This window comes from Octopus sinensis, linkage group LG1, assembly GCF_006345805.1.
Source record: "Octopus sinensis linkage group LG1, ASM634580v1, whole genome shotgun sequence".
NCBI classification, from domain to species: domain Eukaryota; kingdom Metazoa; phylum Mollusca; class Cephalopoda; order Octopoda; family Octopodidae; genus Octopus; species Octopus sinensis.
The window spans coordinates 87,744,528-87,770,370 of NC_042997.1; the positions used below are offsets into that span (position 1 = coordinate 87,744,528).

The 25,843-nt window shown below is 34.5% G+C and overlaps 2 long non-coding RNA genes across 2 annotated transcripts in view; one reads left to right on the top strand and one right to left on the bottom strand.

Moving 5' to 3' along the window:
- The window catches only part of LOC118766305, an 18,736-nt gene extending 18,169 nt beyond the window's left edge, over window positions 1-567 (top strand). The window contains exon 3 of the long non-coding RNA XR_005002226.1: window positions 444-567. This is a non-coding gene — a long non-coding RNA (uncharacterized LOC118766305). The remainder of the gene's footprint in view (window positions 1-443) is intronic.
- The window catches only part of LOC118766303, a 21,765-nt gene extending 2,148 nt beyond the window's left edge, over window positions 1-19,617 (bottom strand). Inside the window, exons 1-2 of the long non-coding RNA XR_005002223.1 lie at window positions 19,604-19,617; window positions 4,015-4,018 (exon numbers count right to left, since the gene is read on the bottom strand). This is a non-coding gene — a long non-coding RNA (uncharacterized LOC118766303). The remainder of the gene's footprint in view (window positions 1-4,014; window positions 4,019-19,603) is intronic.
- Window positions 19,618-25,843: the final 6,226 nt, after the last annotated feature.

The window sequence follows — 25,843 nt, forward strand, 5'->3', positions numbered from 1 at the left end:
CTTATTTAATTGACCCCAAACGGATGAAAGGTAAAGTCAACCTTGGCAGAATTTGAACTCAGAATGTAATGGCAGACGAAATACCACTAAGCATTTCATCCGGTGTCCTAATGATTCTGCCAGCTTGCCACCCTATTCTTATTCTAGCAACTATTCTTTCAAAGCAACCTCCTCCACTGATAACTTGGTTGTCTAAGTAACAGAAGGTATCTCCCATTCCTAAGGATTCCCCCAGGCATTTGAAGAAGTCTATTTTTCTGTACATAATTAATGTTCATTGTACCTGCACATCTGCCACATACAAACACTACCATCTTTGTTAAGCCTTCCTATGACACTGCTATACCCCTTATGTGTACATAGCTTGCACTGGATACACCATATGAAATCTCTACATATACTTTTTCTACATATTGACCTGGGCTACTCTCTGAAGGGATTAGTAATTTGTCTGTTTTCCTATACAAGGACTTGGGTCTTTGTTAAATTAACTCTGAGGCCCTTTGCTTCCAGACCTTGCTTCCATGCCTGAAATTTCTTCTCTAGCTCTGGTAGTGACTCAGCTTTATGAACAAAGTCATTGGTAGATAAGAGACCCCAAGGACAGCCAGTTTAAATTATTCTGTTATGGCCTGGAGGATTATGATAAACAAGAGGGGGCTGAGAGCTAAATAAACAAGAAGGGGCTGAGAACTGAGAGGAGCTTTGAGTTCAAATTCCACCAAGGTTGACTGTGTCTTTCATCCTTTCTGGGGGTAGGGAGGTTAATAAAATAAGTACCAGTAAAACACTGGGGTCAATGTAATGGACTAGACCCTCCCCCAAAATTCCAGGCCTTGTAGCTATGGTTAAAAGTAATTTTAATGCCAGGCAAAATGCTTAGCAGCATTTCGTCTGTCTTTTATGGTTGATTTTACATTTCATCTTTTCAGAGTCAGTAAAGTAAGTTTATCACTGGGGCTGATGAAATCGATTAGCCCCCTCCCCCATAATTTCAGGCCTTGTACCTATAGTAGAAAGGACTGTTATTATTATTATTTTAATTTTAATATCTGATCATGTCATTCTAATGTAGTGTGAATAAATCTGTACAACAGACAGTTTCCGTTTGATTTTTTTCACCAGCATCTAAATAAGTAAAAAGTAAAACATTAAAAGTAAACAAATAAAATAGCACAAGAAGTATAAAGTTGAAGTGTCAATAAAACTGCCATCTTCAGCAGTAACATAATCACTGATTTAGCAGCTAACATGTCATTCTAAGTGCAATGCAATCATTGTAACAAGTTCATATAAATACCACTAAGTTGTCGCCTTCACTATAATTATAGTTTGCATGAATGTGTTAGTTTAAGATATCCTTTTACTGACTGTTTGTTTTCATTTCCATTCCTTAATTGTACCTGGAAATTACTAAGAGGGTCATTTACACATACTTCACTGTAATGTTTAAGTTAGTTGACTTAGAACTTAAAACCTTCGTGATGTAATAATCAATACATTATCTAGAATTATTGATTGTTCTTCATAATTATATTCTTACTTCTGATGGAAAACATTCTTCATCATTATTGAAAATAAAATCATTTTAAGATGTTGGCATATGGTATAGATGTGGTAAGATGCCAAACTGAAAATTCTACTGTATTTAATTTTAGTCTTCTACATTTTGAGTTCAATCCCCACAGAGTTAACATTACCTTCCATTCTACTAATTTTGGTAAAATAAATACTGTGTATCTATTGGGGCTGATTAAATTAGCTATATCTTTCTCATACAAATTTGTAGATTTGGAACAATGCGAAAAATCAATTATTATATTCTTATTTACTAGTATGAAACAAAGTTGCAGAAATAGTTCAATACCAGACTAAATGCTTGACACTTACCTCCTCTGTGTTCTGAGTTCAAATCATATTGATGCCAAGTTCCATTTCATTACTCAATGATTGATAAAATACAAGCAATGTATATGAAGTTTGATTCAATCAATTTATCCATCCCCATCAAAGATTGACCTTATTTAGCAAGAACAGTGGAATTCTTGACTACTTTATTTTAATGGCTCGGTTAGAGTAGGAAAGGTAGCCACTATTTTGGGGCCTCTGACAATGGTGGTAGGGAAAGTCAGAGTTATTCTCAGATTGTACACCTGGCTAGAATGCTTACAACAAAGTAGACTCCACTAAAGTTACCAAGGGCCAGGTGATGGCATTAAATCAACATTATCATTGTTTTAATCTCATGCAACATATAGATTACCAGCTCAGTTCCTTCTTAATTCAAGAGTCATTGAAATAGATACCAGTAATACCTTGGTGTTGGTTAAAAATTTGACTGTGCTTGGTAAAACGAAAATCAATACTTCATCTTGTTAAATGTTTTTTTTTAATATGCATAATTTTGCCCTAAGGAAGCAGTAGTCTTCTGATTGATAGAATTTTGATCCTGGTTCCAGTTTATTTGTTGTTATTTCACATCCCCACATATATACTCAAGAGCATCATTTAGTCTCTTCCCTTTCTTCTATAAGTCAGATACAGAGGTTTCTCACATGTGACCATCATCCATCTTTCTTTTCTTTCAGGACTGTCCTAAGGACTGGCTGTATCCTATCTCTCTCTTCTATCTTTTCTCTTGTTAAAGAAAATATTTCTCCAGTGTTCACTATTTTACCCCCGTTCTGGTCTAATGACCCTCCATGTTTGTTTTCGTTTGGTTTCCTTGTATATCTCCACTGTCATGTTTTTGTTCCCAACTTTGACCCTCCATAAATCCCAAATTTTATTTTGGTACTTATGGGAGCAACTGTCTTCAAAGACATATATTGCCGTTCAGTACTTGAAATGAGTTGATGGACAGCTGGCAACTGATGAAGGGTCATTCTTTATGTTACTTGTCTTGTTTTCCATTTGTTTCTCTCATTGTTTGTGTATTTAACTCATTTGTTTTCATATTTTATGTTGTTTACTGTTGGTGACGTCTTGTACCCATATATGCATATATATATATATATATATATATATATGGTGAACCACAGCTTACTCTCATGTTTATGATGTTGACTGTAATTCTCTTGTCATGCTATGTGTTTCTATTCTCTTCATGCCTTGTGTTTCTTTCATTTCCCCTTACCTGCCATCACAGTTTCATATTTCTCATATACACCATCTTGTGGTACTTCAGTTTCCACCAATTTGGCCCAACTACTTCCTATCTCCCACCCCCCACCTTCCAGCATGCCTACAATCTATGTAATTGTTGGTTTGCAGTTCTTCTCCCCTTCCACACATAGAACTAGGATTGTTTGTCTGTTCCCACCCTGGTTAATATATCTGACCCTTTACTGTTAACACTACCACACTAACAGGATCCAGACTAACCTTCTACTGCTATATTACTGACTAGCTGTTGTATAAAATGCAGATTATGTGGCTAACTATATGTAAGTTAGATTGGTTGAAGATTAACTGATAAATTTAACAAACATCTTCAAGATATCTAAACAGTGTTGGATAACCTGTGGCCAGCCACTTCACTTCATATGATTATGCTTTTCTATTTGTGGTATTGTCATCCTTATATATATATATATATATATGGTGGCAGCCCCCTTGTTATCGAGTATGGCCATTGCACGAAGCTTAATCAATGTTGTTATCGTGCACTGCCTGTGCAAGAAGATATTTTTTTTAAGTGAGGAAAGGCTGTGCACTGAGTCAATCCCACTCACTAAGCAACAGCAGTCATAATCCGAAAAGAAGAACAAGTCAACATCATCGGTAACCACTGAGCCGCAGGTTTTATGTCGGAGTTATCCCAGTTACCTGAGTTACCTTCTCCTAGAAGGATGCCCTAACAAAGGCTAGGAGTCCTTCACTCCCAATGGTTTAACCGAGCGATCGGGTATTCAGTCCGATTATTTCTATGTCCCCACGCATGATACATCCATAAGTAACCCAGTACAACTTGTTGCATGGTTGGGTCGTCGGCGACTAAACCAGCAACCCCACCAAGCTGTAGGGTGAAAAACAAAACCCGTCAAAGGGCGGAGGAACTCTTGAGAGTCAACGGCCATCCAATAACTGTCTTATATATATATATATAAATATATGTTATCTAAATTTTCTTTACCTAGTGGTCAGCATTTCTAAACTCATAGTTATTTCGATCTTGAAAGGATGGACTTGGTGCAAACTTAACTGTATCTATTATTATTATTATTATTATTATTATTATTATTATTATTAATATTAATAGTAATTTTTATTAACTTTCATAGCTTTAGAATTTTATGAACTGAACCATGGTTTTAATTATTATTTTTCATCTCCCTATGTAATGAGTATTATATTATATAAGTGTAGCATTATGATGTATAAGTTTTTATATTTTACATTTTTATATTTTTATATTTATATGTATATGGTTATATAATATTTTTTACAATTATAACAAATTTAATTTAATTCTCTGAAGAGGCCGTGGGGCATCCTTGTTAATGCCTCATTTATACCTGCCTTTATGGCTTAGAGGTTAAATGAGGTATGACTGCCCTCACTGCCGAAACAGCTGTCAGTTTTGATTTAATTGCATATTATATTTGAAATTTTTTACTTATATCTCTTTATCTTTTTACTATTACTGTATATCTCATTTTGTATAATGCCTTTACTCATATGTAATGGTGTATTAAAGTATTGATTGGGTATCATCGGATAGTTGATGTTTTATTGATTTAAGTATGTTTCTCCATTCTCTAATTTTGTAATATATATAAATATATATATATACACACACACGAGATTTTGAATTTAGTTCATGGACACCCCCAGTACTACCTGTACAGAACCACTTTCTTTCATGTCCTGTCTGCAATGTGAACATGTATTAATTTTTCACCAACGTACGGTATATCAACATAGTTTAAATAACAGGCTTGCCTACCTCTAGTTATGTATATCTACATATACCTCTTCACCCACATACTCACATATAAAATACCACCACCTACACAATACCTATATCTCCCTGCACATACACTTAAAGTGTTACCAACTGCACAACCATACACATCCCACACACATATTCACAGCCTTCAAAACACTCATGAATGAACTACACCTACTCATAATAAATATATATGCACATATACATACAGACAACATACCATACTCACTACTATCTCTGTTCAATAACATCTCATTTACTTTCCTAACCAAAACTCTCTCTCTTTCTTCTTCCATCACTTCTGTCTTTCCACTTTGTGAGATATTAATCAAAACAGACTTTTTCTTTTCAAAATATGTTTTTGTCTTTCTCTCTCGTAGAAGTAATGTCCAAAACATCAAACACACCACACTCTGTTATTTCTTCTTTATAGCATAAAATTAATATCTTGTTTACTGTGCTTACTATTTTTATGTTGTTTTATGTTGTTCCTGATTCTTTTACAGACTTATTTCTCATCACCCTCTGACCTTTGAAGTCTGGTATCTATAAGAAATCCTTCCCATACATTCATGTCACTAACAGAAGAAAGGGCATAAATGTTATACGGTTAAATCCTGTCAATTTTTTTATTCCTAAATTTAAGGTCTTGAGCTTCTACAGAAAATCATATATAGATTTAATTCAACTACACAAAAGCTTAATTTTTGAAAATGTTTTTGTATTTTTATCTCTTACACTTTTCAAATTTTATTTGTAAACACTATAATATACCATAACTTCTTTCCAAATTACTTATATGCTTCTATTTCCACATTGTCTAACATCTAAATTATAGTATTGTATCTTGAGGAAATGCAAGAAAATTGTTAAAAAGAAAAAAGAAAAAAGCCTTTCCAGAAAAGGACAATAAGAATAAAATATTACAACAGTCAAATTGAACCATTAATGTTGAAGACTATAAGGCATTGTTTGGCCACTATAAGGCATTGTTTGGCTTTCCAATTTATATGATTTCATAGAAAATACATTACCAAAATCATAGAAAGATTGTCTGCTAGTGTAGCATAATTGCAGACTGTCCTGCCATTAACAGAACAGAAATATAAATATATACAAAGGTACTCCTTGTGTCTGTTTTACATTATTCTTCTCAATCAAACATGCTCAGAAAGAAGAAATAATAAACAATAATAGCATTATAGATAGCAGATCAGTTATAAAGAGACAGTAATGGATAATCTAAATACAATTATACAAATTATGTTACTTATAGCAACACTAAATTTATGTACTGTAAAACATAACACACACCTTTCCCTGAAGGAGGTTTATATTCTGAAACACTCAAATGAGGATGAAATATTTTATAGATATTAAGGCGTGGTAGTTCAACTAAAATAAATGTTGCTACCATCAATCAGTTTTTGGTTTGCTTTCTTCATTCTTTTATCCTTTTGCTAGTTTCCTCTCAAGAGCTGCAGCCATGCTGGGTCACCACTATATATATATATATATATAGAGAGAGAGAGAGTCTAGTGCAGCCTCTCAGCTTACCAGCTCTGGTCAAACTGTCCAACCCATGCTAGTATGGACAAAAGTCATTAAATGTTGATGATGATGATGATGATGATGATGATGAGGAGGAGGAGGAGGAGGAGGAGGATATATGCACACACACACACACACACACACACACATACGCACACACAAACACACACATATATAAAGGTGATGATCCAGCATGGCCACAGCTCTTGAGAGGTAACATGGATGAGATGCAGTTTGGTTTTCTGTAAGAGAAGCATTTAGCAAAAATTAACTGCTGTGCTTGGCATTTGTCAATATGGAGAAAGCCTTTGACTGAGTTCCTCACTCCCTTATCTCATGGTTGCTGCAGAAACTAGGGGTAGATGAGTGACTGGTGAGAGCCATCTAAGATATATACAGGTTATGCTGTCAGTAAGGTGAAACGAATATAGTGCCAAATTTAGTGTGATTCACCAAGAATCAGTTCTCATCTCTCTCTTGTTTATCATAGTCTTCCATAAGACTGGGTGCTCTTGAGAGTTCTCTATGCTGATGACCTTGTTTTTATAACTTAATCTCAACTAGAAGTAGACAATGAGTTTCAGGCTTGGGAAATGAAGCCGATATGCAAGAGCTTGAAAAGAAATGAAGCCAGCATGCTCTGCTGGATGTGCAATGTCTGTGTGCTGATATGTTAAAATATATTTAAAGAGAAAAATTGAGAACAACAGGTAAGACTGCATTTGTATGGTCAGATGATGTGTATGAATGAGGACAGCTGCATAAAAAAGTAGCAATCTTTAAATGTTGAGGGGAACCTCTGGAAGACATAGAATGAATTAGCGAGAAATGATCTTCAGATTTGAGCTTCATAGAGGCATTTCCTTTATACCCATGACACCTCTGCCCTCGGTACACATTTGGTCTCCCAATAAACCTTCCCCACAACCAATCTTTCTAACACCTCATTCCCCCACCCATGCTCATCACCAGCTGTATTCCTCTCCATTCTCCCTCATGTACCTACCTGCACACAATTTGTCCCTATTGAATCTCTTCCTTATAACACATCTTCACAAAACCCCCTCCCTTTACTTGTCCTCACTCATTACACCCCACTCTACATCTACCATTCTCCTTTCCTAATCTCATGAACTCTCCCACTTACCCTAGCTAATCTTTGCTCCACTCACCCCCAAACCCTTCCTCATCACATCTTTACCATCTTCTCTCTCTCCTCTTTCTCGCTCTCCTCTCTCTCTCCACTCTTTCCCCTCCTGAGATAGTCATGTTTCCCCTCTAGTGCAAAACTCCTTTTTTCCGTCCCTCAGTACTACTCCCCACCTCAGTTGGAGGGTCTTGTATTGCAAATTATTTGGTGATCTCACTATTGCTGGTACCATGTAAAAAGCATCCAATACACTGTAAAGCATTTGGAGTTAGGAAGGTTATGCAGTTGTAGAAACCATGCTAAAGCAGTCTGTAGGGATTGGTGCAGTCTTCTGACTTGCCAGTTCCTGAGGAACTGTCTAACCCTTGCCAGCATGGAGAAAGGGTGTTAAATGATGAGATATATTCATGAATACATATGCACACATGCATAAATATAAACTGCATTACCATCATTTTACTCCCATTTTCCATGCTTGTCTGGGTTGCTCAGGTCTTCTCTAGCACAATATTTCACTATTTCCCCTGCAGCTAGAGGATCTTAGACACTGTAAACTCCCCTTAGATAATTTTTTTAAATATGGTTAATTTTCAGGCCATTTTGAGACCATCAGTTCTACACTAGCAAAATGATTTTACACATGTGTGTACAAGTAATTCGTAATTCTGTTCAAATAAATACCATTATAACTATGACCAATATATATTTTGGTGAACTCAAGATTATTTTCAGAATATTATTTTTGTGGCAGGTGATTTAATCTGAGATTGTTCAAACAAAAGCAAATGCAATATGGAAGAGTCATTCTAGCTAGTTAAAAGTACACAGAAACTGTTAACTTCATTTAGTCATTTATTACTAGGTGTCAAAATTTCCATTGGACTGTCTGCACAGTCTCTGACACAGTTCCACTGCTTTAGTTTCAATACATGGTCTTGGCTCAAATCTCTTGCCAATCCCTGAGGAACTCTGTTACCAAACTCTGAAGAACTGTTACATATTACCTTAATAGATAACAACTACATAACATTTGCTGCATAAAATACTTCATCTCACTGAAAATTTACACATCAAATTAATTTAGTTTATGAATTTATTTGATATTTGAAATAAGATATATATATATATAAAAATAAATAAATGGAGTTTTCTGTGTTGTTAACAAGGGAAAAATACACTCATCTATATATATATATATATATATATATATATATATATACGAATGCGCTTGACCTAGTAGTTAAGGTGTTACACTCACAATTGCAAGATTGTAGTTTTGATTCCAAGATGGGTTGTGCATCATGTTGAGTAAAACACTTAATTTCATTTTACTCCTCTCTACTCAGCTGTAGATGGGTAACTCTGCAGTGGACTGACATTCTGATCAGGGGAGATGTTGGCCTGCGAGCATAGTCAGCAGAGTAGCATAATTCAAAAGCTATAACAATGTTAAGAGGTGCAGCATGACCAGTGGTATGTAGCAATGTCTGATACAGTAACAGTAATATGTATATTTTTATGTGTGTATGTAGCTATGTTTCTATATATTTATGAATGTTTGTTTGTGTGTTTGTGTGCACATGCATGCATTCCTGTGTCTTGTTGAGTCTTGTGGGAAGGGTATTACCCACAACATTTACAGGCTCTTGACAACCAGTGAACTTGATGTTATTAGTGTTCCACTTAAACTATTGCAGGAAAGACATGAGCAAGGAGAAGATTTCTAAAAATCAGTGTTCTGAGGAGAAGGACTAGACATAATGGTTTGTGAAAAGCCAAAGGATTTGGACATGTCAAGAGTGATGAGAAGTTGTTAGATTAGTTGGATAGGAGTGCCTGATTGATAGAGGTAAGGGATCAGCCAGCTCCAAGAATAAAAGGCTATTATAGTAGCACAAGAAGAGACAAAATGCCTGTGAGCAGATGCTGGTATGTGTCCATTATGACCGAATTCAAATCAGTCAAGTAGCCTTCTCCATAAGCTCTTTAAGCAAGGCTCTTTTGTCATTTTTAGTATATCTTGCATATCATTATTTCCAAAAGTCAAAAGTGAATATTTTGGAAGACTGATATCGAAATATTTCCTCTAACCTTCTTTTACATTTATTGTTAAAAGTTGCAAATTCAAGCTGCCTGGATTTTATTTATTTATGCAATTTCACAAAAACTATTATCCGTATTTTAGGGACTTAACTATCCTTCATATTCATCCCATTAGTTAGAATTCTGGCTTCAGTATTTGACATTAAAAAAAGATAATAGTTTGTTCAATTTTTTCTTGTGCTTTACTAAGTATACAATATTGGTTCTGTAGTTTAAGTAGAAATTTTAACATCTCTACCAAACTATCCAAAATTAGTTACAAAAGCTCATCATACATTGATTTTTCTGTACAAAATCATGAAGTCCTACTGCTCATTCTTCCCAAATACATCCAAATAACATTATAAGATTGCCATAGTGCTTTTACAGTTAGTTCAGTTGAGGAAACAGCCTATGCCATGCTGAAAAACATGATCAATTTTCAAGATTTGATAGGGAAGGGTCTCAGTGCATACAATTCACTTATCTTGATTCTTTGAATACCTTCAATATAAAGAATGCATTTTATTTCAAAATACCTGAAAATGGTTCAAATTTCCACATTCATTTAAAAATCTCACCTACACTAAATCCAAGCTTGCTGCTATTGCAGTAACAAACTTAGATTGACTATATTAGGAAAACTCTTGAGAGATAGTTTCTTTAAACTCTTGATTTTCTTCCTAATGTTACTGATGATATCTGCCAGTTATAAGTGATATTGATATCACATTTTCTTTTAAGTACTGCATTAAAAAAAAACTATCACATTTGTATAGATTTGTAAATATTCTAAATCAAAATAGAAAGATCCATGGTGGGGAAATCCACTAACTGCTACTCTCAAATTTCCACAAAAAAATTAATGAATAAATAAACTCTGCTAATACAAGTCTTGCTTTTCATAACAATAGATTCATCAATCAGTTTTAAATTGTTTGGAAATTATGTTTTTCACCATGCCAGAATGAAAAACAGATTTTAAATGATGATGATGGTGATGACCTCTGTCTTTTGCATTTCATTCACCATGTAGTGAGTAATATCTGTACATGACTTATGAAAGTGAAGTATGTAGCCAAATTTAAGGTTGTTTCTTTCTTAGTATAATCCTAATATCAACAGGGTACAAGGCCTGAAATTTGGTGGGAGGAGTCTTGTTGATTTCGCTGATCCCAATACTTGACAAGTACTTATTTTATTGAACCCTGAAAACATCAACAGCAAAGTTGGCCTTGGTGAAATTTGAACTGAGAACATAAAACCAGAAGAATTGGCTGCATAGCATTTTTCCCAGTGTGCTAACAATTCTACTAGCTTGCTGCTTTAGTATAATCTGAGTATAAAACCATGTTGAGTCAAGCATTTTTTCGTATTTCAAGCTTTAATTAATAGTTCCAACAAATTACATATGAAAAGCACTTATTCATCAAAATCCATCCTCACGTATGCTATTGTCTATTGCCATTGTTGTGCCAGAAGCTCAATTCCGTGCTTATACCATTTGGATAATTTAGAAACAAAAAACTCCCTACACCTGTTTTCAACCTTATCCACATTGTTGAATGCAGGAAATGAACCATGACACAGAAAAGCAGTAATCAGATGGCACAAGGTCAGAACTGTAGGCATGCTGAGTCACATTGGCAGTGTGTCTTGGTATATTGTTATGCTGTAGGAGTACATGTCTTTAATTGACCAATGCTGGGTAGTGGGCTTTCAAAGCATCATATACTCACTACAGTTGTTGAGCATAAAGGTTAGTGTTCATAGTACAACCATCTGGGGACAAGTTCAAAGTGCAGCACCCACCACCAAACACAACATGACCTTCTGTTCAAACAGCCCTTGTTTAATATCAGGTACTGAAGTCTGGTCAGAACAAAGTTACTGATTTCTCTTATTAAGATTACTAAAATAAATCCATTTCTCATCCCCACTTACAATTCAACACCCCAAACAGCATCTTGAAGATTTGTTAGCAATTGTTTGCAAATGTTCACACATCATCAAGCCTGATCATTTTTGCAATACACCTAGATTGTAGGGTATTTCTAATGTTTCCAGATGCTTTTTCAGGTTGGGTGGTATTGAACCCAATGCTCCAATGACAAACCTTTATGTTCGACTCTCTTAGATGCCACATCTTAGTGATCTCAATTCTCATGTCGCCATATTTGTCAGTCTTTTCTCTTTCTTTCATGATAATATGTTGATCTTCTGGCACTGACATGTCAATTATTAGGCACTCTTTTTTGTCCCTCCTAAAGGTTATATTATTATTATTATTATTATTATTATTATTATTCAGTAGTTTTATTTTTATAGCGTGCTTTCACTTCACTACCGAGCGCAGCTCTGTGTGCCTTGGGTATGTGCTGTGATTTGTTGTGATGCTCTGATGGTTACTGTATGGAAAGTGTTCTGCGTAGGATGTGTGCAATGCCTAGTAGTGCAATTTTCGGTATGTTATATGTGTTTGGAAGTCCTGGTGTTTTTGTTATGTATTTGTCTGAATATTTTTTTTATCATGCCTAATGCACCTACTATGATAGGAATTGTTTCTGTTTTTAGATTCCACATTCTGGTTACCTCTATTTCCAGGTCTTTGTATTTTGAAAATTTCTCCATTTCTTTTAGAGACACGTTGTCATCTGCTGGTGTTGATACATCAATTAGAAATAATAATTATTATTATTGTTATTATTATTATTATTATTATTATTATTATATTATTATTATTATTATTGCATCTGTAAAAATCCTGTTACTCATAAACCTACTCCATGAAAGCACCAATCATGAAACAAATAAATTCTGTGTGTTTAATCAAATCTAAGATGATCCCCCTTACTGCATACACAACAACCTGGCTTTCTATTGTTAACAATTAGATAGGGATATTCTTTCTTTATGTTTAAGTGCACTTATAATGTTCAGCAGTTTGGAAGATCACATTTGGCATTGTTGCTTTTTGAAATGTCATCACTTACATATATATCATCAGGTGAAACAACACTATAGAGAAGAGCATTATTGTCAACTAATTTAACCTTTTCCGCTATTTTTTACTTCTCCATCAAGATGTCTTTTAAAACATCTTAGTATGCTTATTTTCTCAGGAGTACACCAACAATGAAATGTATAGCTATTTGATGCTAGTGATATTTATAAGATAAAATTTGCGGAATATTTCTTTTTTATCTCCTTGCACTTTTGCTGAACAAAGCCATTCACTAAATATTCACCATTTACTATTTAGGCTGCAAAAATTGTTGATGATAGCTATTTCATTTTGCATGACTTCACTTTTGCATGGTTTTGATCTTAGTTGAATTTTTCTTTTTCTTTTCCATTTTACATTCAGAAATACAACCACTTCTTTGTTTCTGTTTCACTTTTGTATTTTCTTTTCGTTTCACTTCAGAAGTAAGAGAGACCACATTCTAAACTAACATTTACATTAGAATAGTTTTATATATATCTATATCTGTCTTTCTGTCTATCTGTCTGTCTGTCTGTCCATACACATACATATCTCTCTACATGTGTGTGCATGTGTGTGTGTATGTGTGTGTGCGTGTGTTTATTTCATGTCTGTTGTTTTTATATGTGTGCCTGCATTATCTGTTATTGTTCATCAACTTTTAGAAAGCATTAAGTACAGTGAAAATGATTCTATTGCTTATCTGAGCTGTTAGTGACGAAACTTGAAGTCCAAGTGAAATCGATATATATGTATTCATTCACAAATGCACACATGCAAACTCACACACACACACAAACACACACACATGCACATACACACAAACACATGGATACACATGCACAAGATATTGTTTTTAAACTTAATGTATATGATGCTCTCACCTAGAGGTCTTAACATAGTTCAACATACAAGAAACCAGAAAACAACATAATCCTCTTAGAATATGCATTGAGTTTGAAAGTAGGAGAAAAGAACTGGCATTAACTGAAGGCTCATGTAGTGGTTACTTAAAAAAAGAAATGAATGAACAAAAAATACACGAGGCTGGTAATGAAGCAAGTTACGTGAAGCTAGGAGATGTGATAAACATGCACAGGAGTTTGATATTATTGTTATATTTTGGTAGCCTTGATTATGAGGATGTCTCATAGTATGTTGGAATCTGTCTACATGTAATATCTTTTAAGGCAGTGTGATGGCAGAGTAGTTAGCATGTTGGTCAAATTGCTTTGTTGCATTTCTTCCAGCGCTTTACATTCTCAGTTCAGATTCCGCTGAGGTTGACTTTGTCTTTAATCCTTTTCAGGTTGTTAAAATAACTACCAGTCAAATACTGGGGTCAATGTTATTGGCCTACCCTTCCTGTCAAAATTTCTGGCCTTATGTCAAAATCAGAAAGTAAAATCTCTCTAGAGCAAATTAATTATGACAGATCTGTCAGGTTTCAGGCACTAACAAAACCCCTGAAGGCGTTTGTCCTCTGCAAGCTAAGAAAACAAGAGTAATGATATGTCTATCCTTATAGAATAGAACAATATTTGACATTCTATGTTTAGGGGGAAAAGACCATTTGGAGTTGAGTATCTGCATTATTAGTCAATGTATACAAATTAGTCTTGCAATCAGCATGGCTATGTCTCCATAAACAGTTGAAACTATTATTACAATGCATCAAAGAGAGAAGACTCTATATGATGGTTTGACTGTTTTTTAATTTTTTTATGGTATAATCAGAGGAGGAAGGGCAACTCCCATAACACTTTTCAGGTTCATGAGACTGATGAGAGGAAGAGAAGAAGCTCTGTTCAGATTCAAGATCCAGCCAAAATGCTAGCAACAAAATGGAATCTGATGAAAGCAAACAATGAGGAGGTGACGGTATTAGATTGCACATCCAAAAACAGGAACATGTTGCCATATGCATTCAGGCATGGTTGTAAAGTTAAGAAGCTCACTTTTCAATCATATGGTTTGGGGTTCAGTCCTACTACATGGCACCTTGAGCAAGTGTTTTCTGTTATAGGGCAATCAATGCATTGTGAGTGATTTTAGTAGATGAAAATTGTGCGGAAGTCAATTGAATATATGTGCATATGTTTGTGAGTGTGTGTTTGTCCCCCCACCACTACTTGTTGATTGGTGTTGGTTTGCTTATGTTCCCATAACTTAGCAGTTTAGCAAAAGAGATTGATAGGATAAATAAGTCACAGGCTTAAGAATAAGTACTGGGAGTTTCCTTTATTTGACTAAACCCTTCAAAGAATGACCACAGTCACCTGACTGGAACCAGTTTATAAATATAGTTTCTTGCTACAAAATTTCACTCAGAAGGATTTGATAAGCCAAAAGCTTTGGTAGAAAATACTTACCCATAGTGGTGTTCAGCAGGACCAAACCCCATGGCACATAACTATTAAGAAAAGTTCTTAACTCTTTAGCATTGTTTTATCTTTATACTGGCCAGAGCTGTTCTCTCACACTTAGCTACAATATTATTCTAGAAATAAACAATTACATCATTAAAATCTCAAAGCTACAAGATAATGTGTAATTAATTCAAAACAATGTGAATAAATAAGCATTACATTTGACAGTAGTGAAGGTGCATGGCTCAGTGGTTAGAGCGTCGAGCTTATGATCATGAGGTTGTGAGCTCGAATCCCGGACCGGGCTGTGTGTTGTGTTCTTGAGCAAGACACTTTATTTCATGTTCACTCAGCTATAGAAATGAGTTCCGACCTCACTGGTGCCAAGCTGTATCGGACTTTGCCTTTCCCTTGGATAACACTGGTGGCATGGAGAGAGGAGGCTGGTATGCATGGACGACTGCTGGTCTTCTATAAACAACTTTGTCCAGACTTGTGTCTGGGAGAGTAACTTTCAAGGTGCAATCCCATGGTCTGTGTCATGACCGAAGGGGGTCTCAAAACTCAGAACATTTGACAGTAAAATGTGAATGCTAAAGGGTTAACCACAGGCCATTGTCTGCTATAAATAAGAGCCAAACTTGCCTGAAATTTCATACCACTGTATTTCAGGAATTAAAGATGACATTAGATAATGCATCCCTTATGTACTAACACCTAAAAAAGAGCAGGATAGGCATGGCTAGAATATATTTTATTAAAGGTCTGTTCAAATGAGGCACATCTAGGATAAAACAACAACAACAATGAATGTCTTTTATCCTTTTATTTTGTTTTAGTCACTGGACTGTGGCCACCTTGAGGTGTTTATTCAAAAAAATCTCACTCCAATACATATCTTTTAAACCTGGTACTTATTCTGTTGGTTGCTTTTGCTAAACTACGACTTACAAGGATGCAAACAAGCCAACATTGTTTGTTGAGTGGTGAAGTGAGGACAAACACAAATACAAAGATATATACACATATATACATATATACATATATACACACACACACTTACATACATATATACATGTATGTATGTATGTATGTACGTACGTATGTACGTACATATGTATGTATGTATGTATGTATGTATGTATGTATACATACACAATGTGCTTCTTTCATTTTCTGTCCAACAAATTCACTCAAAAGGCTTTGCTTAACCTTGGGATGTAGTAGAAGACACTCGCAGAAGATGCACACAGTGGAACTGAATCTGGAACCATGTGGTTGGGAAGCAAACTTCTGACCATGCAGCCACATCTATGGCCATACCTAACAATATATGGTCACAAGAACATCTGTCTAATAATTACTTTCCGTTTAAAATTTTAATACAGACAAAATGCTCTTGCATTGAGTATGTCGAAAATATAAGATGAATTTATTATTTTAAAGATGCAATTATAGCAGAATGATGGAGGGGCATTTCAAAACCATACATATTAAACAAATACTAGTCAGTCAAATGAAAGATATACATGCAGAACTTGAGTTGACAGTAGATATAATTGACATATAACATTGGTGTAACTGAAGTCATGAACAAGGTAGAGACAGTCAGGCACCAAGCATAGAGAGAGTAACTTTAATGAAGCTGATAGCTAATGTAAACCATATACTGACAGAACTTCTTATTCAGCTATGTAATGAAAGATACATTAAAGCAGTTGCCGTGTGGAGAATGTGGAAAATAATATTCATTTATGCTGCATATGTATATATCCTGAAGAAAAAAAAATGAGATATTACAATAAATTATAATATCAGGTATTTGTGTATGTATCTATGTATGTATGTATTCTTATGTATGGGTATGTGTGTATGTGTGTATAAGTATATCTATATCTATGTATGTATGTATGTATGTATGTATGTATGTATGTATGTATGTATGTATGTATGTATGTATGTATGTATGTATGTAACTACATGTGTATATATATATGTGTGTGTGTGTGTGTGTGTGTATGTAGATTAGTTACAGGGTGCATTAGAATCTAGGTATATGAACAAGTATGATGGTGGGTAACATAACATTGAGCTGACAGTAAAGTAAAACAATGATTAGGTGTTATTTACTGGTAGTGACTGCCAGTAGCTATATATAAATACACACACACAATAAATACAAATTCTGTATGAAATGTTGAATGATTATTTCTCTGCAAATCCGGTTTACTCTGTTCATTGTATTGTCCAATTTTAGCACCAAAAATTCAATATAAACAGCAGTAATTAATTTTAAGTGGAATCCATAGATAAATCCAGTGAAAGTTCAAATTCTTACGACCATTTCAAGAACATGTGGTATGAAATGGGCGAACCATTTCCATCCATCTCATTTATCTACATTTCTTTCTTCAAAGATGACTTATGAGAATTTAAAAGACTTTTTTTTAATTTTAAAAATAAGTTTAAAAAATTTTTCTTATTTAAAAAATTTGGAGTTTGGAGTGAAAGTAGATGCTGTTTAGGTGCATGAAATAAAATAAATGTCAAATTTTAGTGTTTAAATAGACTGCAAAATGCCTAGCGGTGATACTTTAAGATGAGTCTGAGATATAATATGAGTTGAAGGTTAAAATCATATATAGTCTGACCATTTATGGAGAGAAAAAGTTGAAAGTTGAGAAATATTTGTGTCTGCAGAAAATCAAAACATCCAAGATCTTATTAAGTTATAGTTTTTTATTGGTATGATGTCAATTGATACTTTTGTGCACAATCTGCACATTCTTGACAAAATGAATGCTGACTCCTGAAATTTGTTCTCTTTTTATTAATCTTTATATTTCATGTTCCTCTGATTAGAGCACTAATTTGTTGCTCTGTACAGGGAATTATTCTCCTTTCTACCTGATTATATATATGATTTTTGATTTTGATTTTTCCAGTTTCAGCTAATGAGCTGTGGCCATGCTATCTGTAAATGTAATATGTGACAATTATTCTGTAGCCATGATAAAACTCCAAGTTTCGGATGCCAAGGTGGAAATCCATGCCGCCATCTCTTCAGTTATCTGGCCATCGGAAAAATGCTATGAAAAATGACCATTATACAAAGGGAAATTACTGTGTGATTGATCGTTATTAAGACAAAAGAGCTATTTGAATGACCACTAAGTAAGATGAGGGTGTAAAGTAAGGGGGTAAAAAAGTTCATAGTATTTGTCTAAGCGCGTCTGTTCATACCCACACATGTGCAACTGCACACCCACATGCATGCGCCTAAAAGTATACATTCCTCCTCCCTCACTTGAAAACGTACACATCCTCACTCTCATCCTTCGCCAAATGTATATGTATATATATATATACATACAAACCCGCACACACACATGTGCACCATAAAGGTTCATACATACGTCTATATATGCCCAAGCAAAAGAAAAAACAGGGTTAAGAGTAACAATACAGAAAAAAGGCACAAGGGAGTATACAAAGAGTAAACCACGTCTATATACGCACAAATCCGCACACGTCTACATACGCACACACACACGCCCGCACAAAAAGGATCATACATACGTTTATATCCGCACATACACAAGAAAAAACAGGGCTAAGGGCAAAAATACAGGAAAATGTGTAAAAACACTGAGTAAAATACGTCTATATAAACACGTACTCACATGCACGCACACACGCACACATCTATATACGCACATACCCACACACACACACATTCATACGCACGCACAAAAGATTCCATATCCACGTCTATATACGCACAGGGAAAAATGCAGGGTGGAAGGTAGAATACAGAAAAATTATGTGTAAAAGATATATAAGCAATAAACCTATAAACCAATATCCCTATAAATATGTAAGAAATATATACTGGATGTTGTAACTGACACCTTTATCTTTTAATGACTGGATAATTTGGTTGTTTTCCTTTTATCCCAGTGCCTAAAGCTCAAAGTGTGATTATTGAACCTGGCCTTGAAATTACCCTTGATGATGTATATACACACACACATATACATATATACATACATACACACACACATATATATATATACACATGCACACATATATATAAAATATATATATATATATATATACACATACATACATGTATACATACACATATATATATATGTATGTATGTTAGTTTTAGTTGAATTAGTGACTTAAATTGAGGCAACTAATTTGCACACTCAGACAATATTAGGTGAGTATCAAACACTATGCAGAATTTTTTCCCCTGATATTCTTGCAGTGTATAGTTAACATGATCCATCTTAGTGAATAAATCTGCATTTGTTTGTTCAGACATGTACTTTACATAAAGATACTTTTCATGATACTTCTGAAGTAAACATTTTTAATGAATAAAGATTTTGTTTTGAATGGTATTTTTGTTTGGATACTTACAGCTACCCACTCTGAGCTCATTTTCATTTAGATTTATACACACATGCGCGTGCACACACACACACACACACACATGCACACACACACACATACACACATGCTCGTGTACACTCACACACACACACACATATATTCATACAAATACATCATATATTGTAATTTGTTGTTTTTTCACAAACATGCATTGTCATGGAAATGCGTAAAAACTAAGGAAATTTTTACCTGCTGTTCCGAAAGCACCAAAAGACAAGCATATGTTTGATCAGCATCTTTAACAACATTCAATAAACTGGATATGAATGCCATTTATGAATCTATAGCAGCATTTGTTCATATTACAATGCTCACTGCACATCAACTCAGATGTTACAATGCTTCCAACAACTCAGTAAACAGACAAACATTTCTAAATTTCAGACAGCATTCCATATGTTCTCTATGATATATCATTTTCCATTAATGCTTTATAAAAACAATAAAATATTGGCTAAAAACATAGTCTCAGAAGACATTTTCAAAAAGAAATCTATTTTCATGTATAAAAAAACAGAAGCAGGGTTTCAGCAGAACTGATTATTAAAAACATTAACCAGGCATATAGTGTTAACATCAACTTTTCATATATATATATGTATCTAGTTGTGTATATTTATTTGTAAATACTTTCACATGCACAGAGCTGCATGTCACACATGTGCACATACACATACATGCATATCTCATTGTAAAAATTATAAAATACATATCCTATTATATGCTATACAAGATATGTTTTTCTTTCTTCCTCAAAATACAATACAGCATACCATCTTTTGACAAGACTCACAGTTGCAAACAGGTGTTGGAAGAAACTTGAGTAAACTGTCAATTTTTTATTCAAAAACATGTATGTAGATATGTGCATGTATATATATAGATATATTTAGGAATTTCTTGCATTTTGGGAGTAATGCGTCCCTGACAAACTTGCCATAATGCAGGAATCCCATAATGCAGAAATAATTTTCTATTGATTCTCATGCTTTAATGATAATGATAATGCTTCCCAATGGATATTTTTGCAAAAGAACAGCAAAAAAGAAAGAAAAGAAGGAACAATTTCATACACAGTATGAAAGGTGTACATAAAAGCATTTGGAGAGAAATAGGTTTGGGAATAAATAAGAATCATAATATTGTAGTAGGATATGTATTCACCACAATAGATGTTGACTACTATGTGAGAGGTGGTGGTGAAGTGAGAGTTAGTGGGAGGATAAGGGATACTGTCTTCTAACAAATAGTTCATCAGCAATAGCAGTATTAACTTGAGGAATGAAGAACTTATTCAAAGTCGTTTGATGCTTGTGGTGCATCATCTCCTTGTACAGCTCAGTGTAGGAACTGAGCTCATCATAATCTTCTCTCATAATTTTTATATTACTTTCACGATTAGGGTTGTTGCAAACAAAAGCTCATGGACCTTCCTCAATGAGTGCCAACCCGTTAGCTATTTTTTTTTTTGCTGTCAACAATAAATATATATATATATATACCACACAGGAGTGGCTGTGTGGTAAGTAGCTTGTTTACCAACCACACAGTTCCAGGTTCAGTCCCACTGTGTGGCACCTTGGGCAAGTGTCTTCTACTATAGCTTCGGGCCGACCAAAACCTTGTGAGTGGATTTGGTAGACGGAAACTGAAAGAAGCCCGTCATATATATGTATATATATATATATATGCGTGTGTGTGTTTGTGTATCTGTGTTTGTCCCCCTAGCATTGCTTGACAACCGATGCTGGTGTGTTTACGTCCCTGTCACTTAGCGGTTCGGCAAAAGAGACCGATAGAATAAGTACTGGGCTTACAAAGAATAAGTCCTGGGGTCGATTTGCTCGACTAAAGACGGTGCTCCAGCATACAATCACCATGCAATGACTAAAAAAAATTGTCTAATATTGGAACTACTACTTTCTGTCGAGGGCTTGTATACCCCAATATTAGACTATTTTCATATATATATATATATATATATATATATCAAATGTGAGGATAAAATTCTTTTCGAAAAAAAATATTTTCTCGGAAAAATTTTTATCAATGGCCAGCATGTTAAAAAATACTTTTAACGGTTAAATTTATAAACAATTCATAAATGAGGGCAAAGGAAAAAATTTCTAATGCCAAATATGCCGAAAAATTGGACATATTGTCCATTAACCATATAATTTTTTCACAATACGCACGCTACTCGAAAAAAGGTCGACAGAAATTTCTAAAAAATTCCATTATTACCATATCGGACCGATTTCAGAGTTAGCTACTAAGAGCCCTCTCTTCGTCAGTGATACATGTGGCAAAAGAAATAAATGAGATACTCACTCATACCCTTGGAAGAAGCAAATACTAAGTCATGGGCACACCTAAGTACCCCAAATACATCCAAAATAGAAATACTCCAGCCCATTCGAGGCATGTGTGTATGAGTAAGTATCTCATTTATTTCTTTTGCCACATGTATCACTGACGAAGAGAGGGCTCTTAGTAGCTAACTCTGAAATCGGTCCGATATGGTAATAATGGAATTTTTTAGAAATTTCTGTCGACCTTTTTTCGAGTAGCGTGCGTATTGTGAAAAAATTATATGGTTAATGGACAATATGTCCAATTTTTTGACATATTTGGCATTAGAAATTTTTTCCTTTGCCCTCATTTATGAATTATATATATATATATATATATGTATATATATATATTTTGACGTAAACATTTTTCTACTGGACCAAATCCCAGTTTTTTATGCCAAAATGTAGCTAGGGACCAGTCCTCTTCAAATATGTTAACAGTTTTCAGTTTGATTAAGAACCGAATTAACGATAAGCTCTGAAAGATGCTGCATGTGAGTAAATTTCAGTCTTAAGAATGATATTCAACTACTACTGTAGTTGAATGATATCTATCTATTTCAATGATATTTTCTATATCTAAATATGTTGATATAACAGAAACTGTTGTTGGCTTTGTAAGGTTAATTCTACAATTCAAGATGTGATCTTCTCTCGCTTTCTCTCTCTCTCTCTCTCTATATATATATACAGAGAAAGAGAGTGTATTAGAGACAGACATACAGACACAGATATATTACTATATCAATTAAGCAGAGATAGAATTTCTCAAAGAGCAATGATATACAAGCAGCAAATTAAAGTGTGAGTACAGAAAGTAAACAAGATAGAAAAGGAGATTTTTTATTTTTTTGTGGAGATAAAAAAATGCAAAATGATTGTTTTTCTTTCTATTATTATTTATTTACTTGCTATGTATGCAAGAAAGGAAAGAAATTGAAAGGATGATTTCCAAGCAATATGAAATTCTGGAGGATATTCTTATTAAATCCAGTTTTAGCTTCCAGACATATACAAGGAATTCTAAACTAAGGATTTTCTGTTCATGAAATGAAGTATGAAAAAAATATATCATCTCTGCCAATTAATAATAAGAAATTTCCATGATCAGATGTGTCACCTACCTTGGTTTGTAAACTGACATGTGTTTGCTATGGAATCACCAAATCATTTAAATCAAGCAATTTGAAAATTATTTTGTTCATCTTGCATTACAATGTCTCAAAAACTACATGCATAAATTCTTTTCATCTATAATTTCTGAGGTTTGATTATGATCCTTAAAAACTTGAATTAAATCTCTTCCACAATTTTGCTGGGGAAAAATAGGTCTCAAAGACTATAATGACCTGTCTGGCTCCAGCATCTCAGACTTAGCAATGTACCTCCATCCATCTGATTATCCATCCAGCTAGCCATACATATGAGGTTTGATCAATAAGTATCCAGACTGTTGCCATTGTAATGAAGCTAAAGCATGCAGAGTGAAGTTGCTTGGCACAGATTGACCTTGAATTCTGCTGTGCATGCACATTAAGTTTTAACATTCTAGCTCACTTCTGCTGTCTACAGCAGTGTTTGGCAGGAAGGTGTGTAGCATGTGATCATCACATTGATGATGACAAAGAAAGTTGTCATGAGAATACCTTCTTAGAGGCCTATGCAAAGTTGCAGAAACTGTATGAAGAGGAGTGTATGAGCTGCACACGAGTGTACAAGTGGCTCAGACATTTCCAAGATGGCTGAAAAAATGTCAATATTGACAAATGCTCTGGGAGACCTGCAATCAGCAGAACAGAGGAAAACATCACAGATGTGCATGCAACTGTGAGGTGAAATCATCAAATCACCACCCGTGAGTTATCAGAGGACGTACAGATTAGTTATAGTTCAGTCCATTATCACTGAAGATTTGAGTATGAGATGCATGTCAGCCAACTTCGTGCCAAAACTGCTTTCAGTTGACCAAAAGGATACTTGGGTTTCAGTTGATTGTGTTGAGAAAGATGAAAACTTTTTGAAAACTTTGAATAGGCCCCTGAGCAGGTATCGCCAAGCTTTTGGCAAAATTTGAAGCAGATTCTCTGCTCAACTTTCTCTGTCATGGTGAATGCAATGATCACATGCCACACACCTTCCTTCCAAGCACTGCTGTAAACAGTGGAAGCAAGCTAGAATGTTAAAACTTAGTGCACATGCACAATAGAGTTTAAGGTCAATCTGTCCCTAGTGGCTTTACTCTTTGTGCTTTAGCTTTGTTACAATAGCAACAGTCTGAATACTTATTGATCAGATCATGTACATACATATATACATACATACATACATAGGTACATTAGGTTATGTACCAACAAATTTACCCAAAAACCTAGAAATACTTGTTTTAATGGAGAAAGAGCAAAAGAAACTGGTGTGGATTTTCCAAATCTAGTCTATCAGGGGCACGGTGAAGATTTGTGAAACATTCCAAAAATTCTCCATCTGAGATTCTTTTGTGAATAGATGCACACACTTGTATGCATTGACACTTCAACCAACATGCCAACTCCACTGCATATTTACAAACACTAGGAACTCCCTTAATTCAGAAAGTCTTGTCACTTTGTTGGCAACTGGCTTGAACTCTCTCTATAAGAACTTAAAACTCAAAGAAAAATCATACATACATACATACATACATACATACATACATACATATACATACATACATACATACATACATACATACATACATACATACATTCAGATGTGTGTGTGTAATGTTTGTATTGATGGATGGATGAATGAATAGATGCTACGGATCTTTGTACCCCATTAGCTTTTATAAATATTCAGTTTCATGTTTTATGTCTGTGCTAATAACGTCAGTGTAGTTCAGTGGTCTTTGTCTTGTATTAGGGTGAGGAGGCATTTAAACCATAACGTGTTATGCCCTGTTCTTCTGTACATTAGCAGTGGCCAGTAAAGCCTACTCTGCATTGAACAATATTGTTAGAGACGAGTGAAATGTGTCCATCAATCTCCACAGTGGTCTTGTGCTCATGCAGTGAGATGCCTTGTGTCTTTGTGAAAAACTTGGTGTATGTACACACAAGATAATATTGAAAGTTCCTTCTTCATAGTCCAAATTTTGGTTCTATAGAGGAGAATGCTCTGTACATGAGCTTGCATAGTGAGCGTTCTTCAAACATTCTCATAAAACAAATATTGATCTTGCACTCATGTGAACATGAATTGATGTTACTGGCAGTTTTGAGAGTTATGTTTGCTTCTTTATAATGTATAGTGTCTTGAGTTTTCTTTTTTATTTAATGTATCTATGTGTTAACTATGCATTTTACTTTTAACTAGATCCCAATGAATTATTTTGTGCTGTTGATACATTTGGAAATGACACTATCTTATATTCTCATACTACAACTCTGATTTTGGTTATCTGTCTTTTATTCTAATGAATACATTCCAGGAGCTGATTCTTTTGCATTGTTATTTATTAATTAATTTAATTTTCTTTCTATTCAATTTAGATATTTTTCTCCTTTGGGAAATTTATGCTAATTCTTCAAATGAAGAGTGTGAAATTTAATTGTTGAAATATAGAATGCATACATTTGCTGAAATGATGATATAACCATTAGCTAGCCAACAAACATATCTATATGATATATCTTTCTGTAGCAACTAGATTGATACAAAGCTACACTTGTATATCTAACTGTGATAAATGTGAGTAAAAAAATAATATTCATCTATCAAGCCATTTATCTATCCATGCACTCACCTACCTACTTACCTTCCTACATGCATCTATACACACCTGTCTGTCTATCTATCTATCTATCTATCTATCTATCTATCTATCTATATCTATCTATCTATCTATCTATCTGTCTGTCTGTCTGTCTGTCTGTCTGTCTGTCTGTCTGTCTGTCTGTC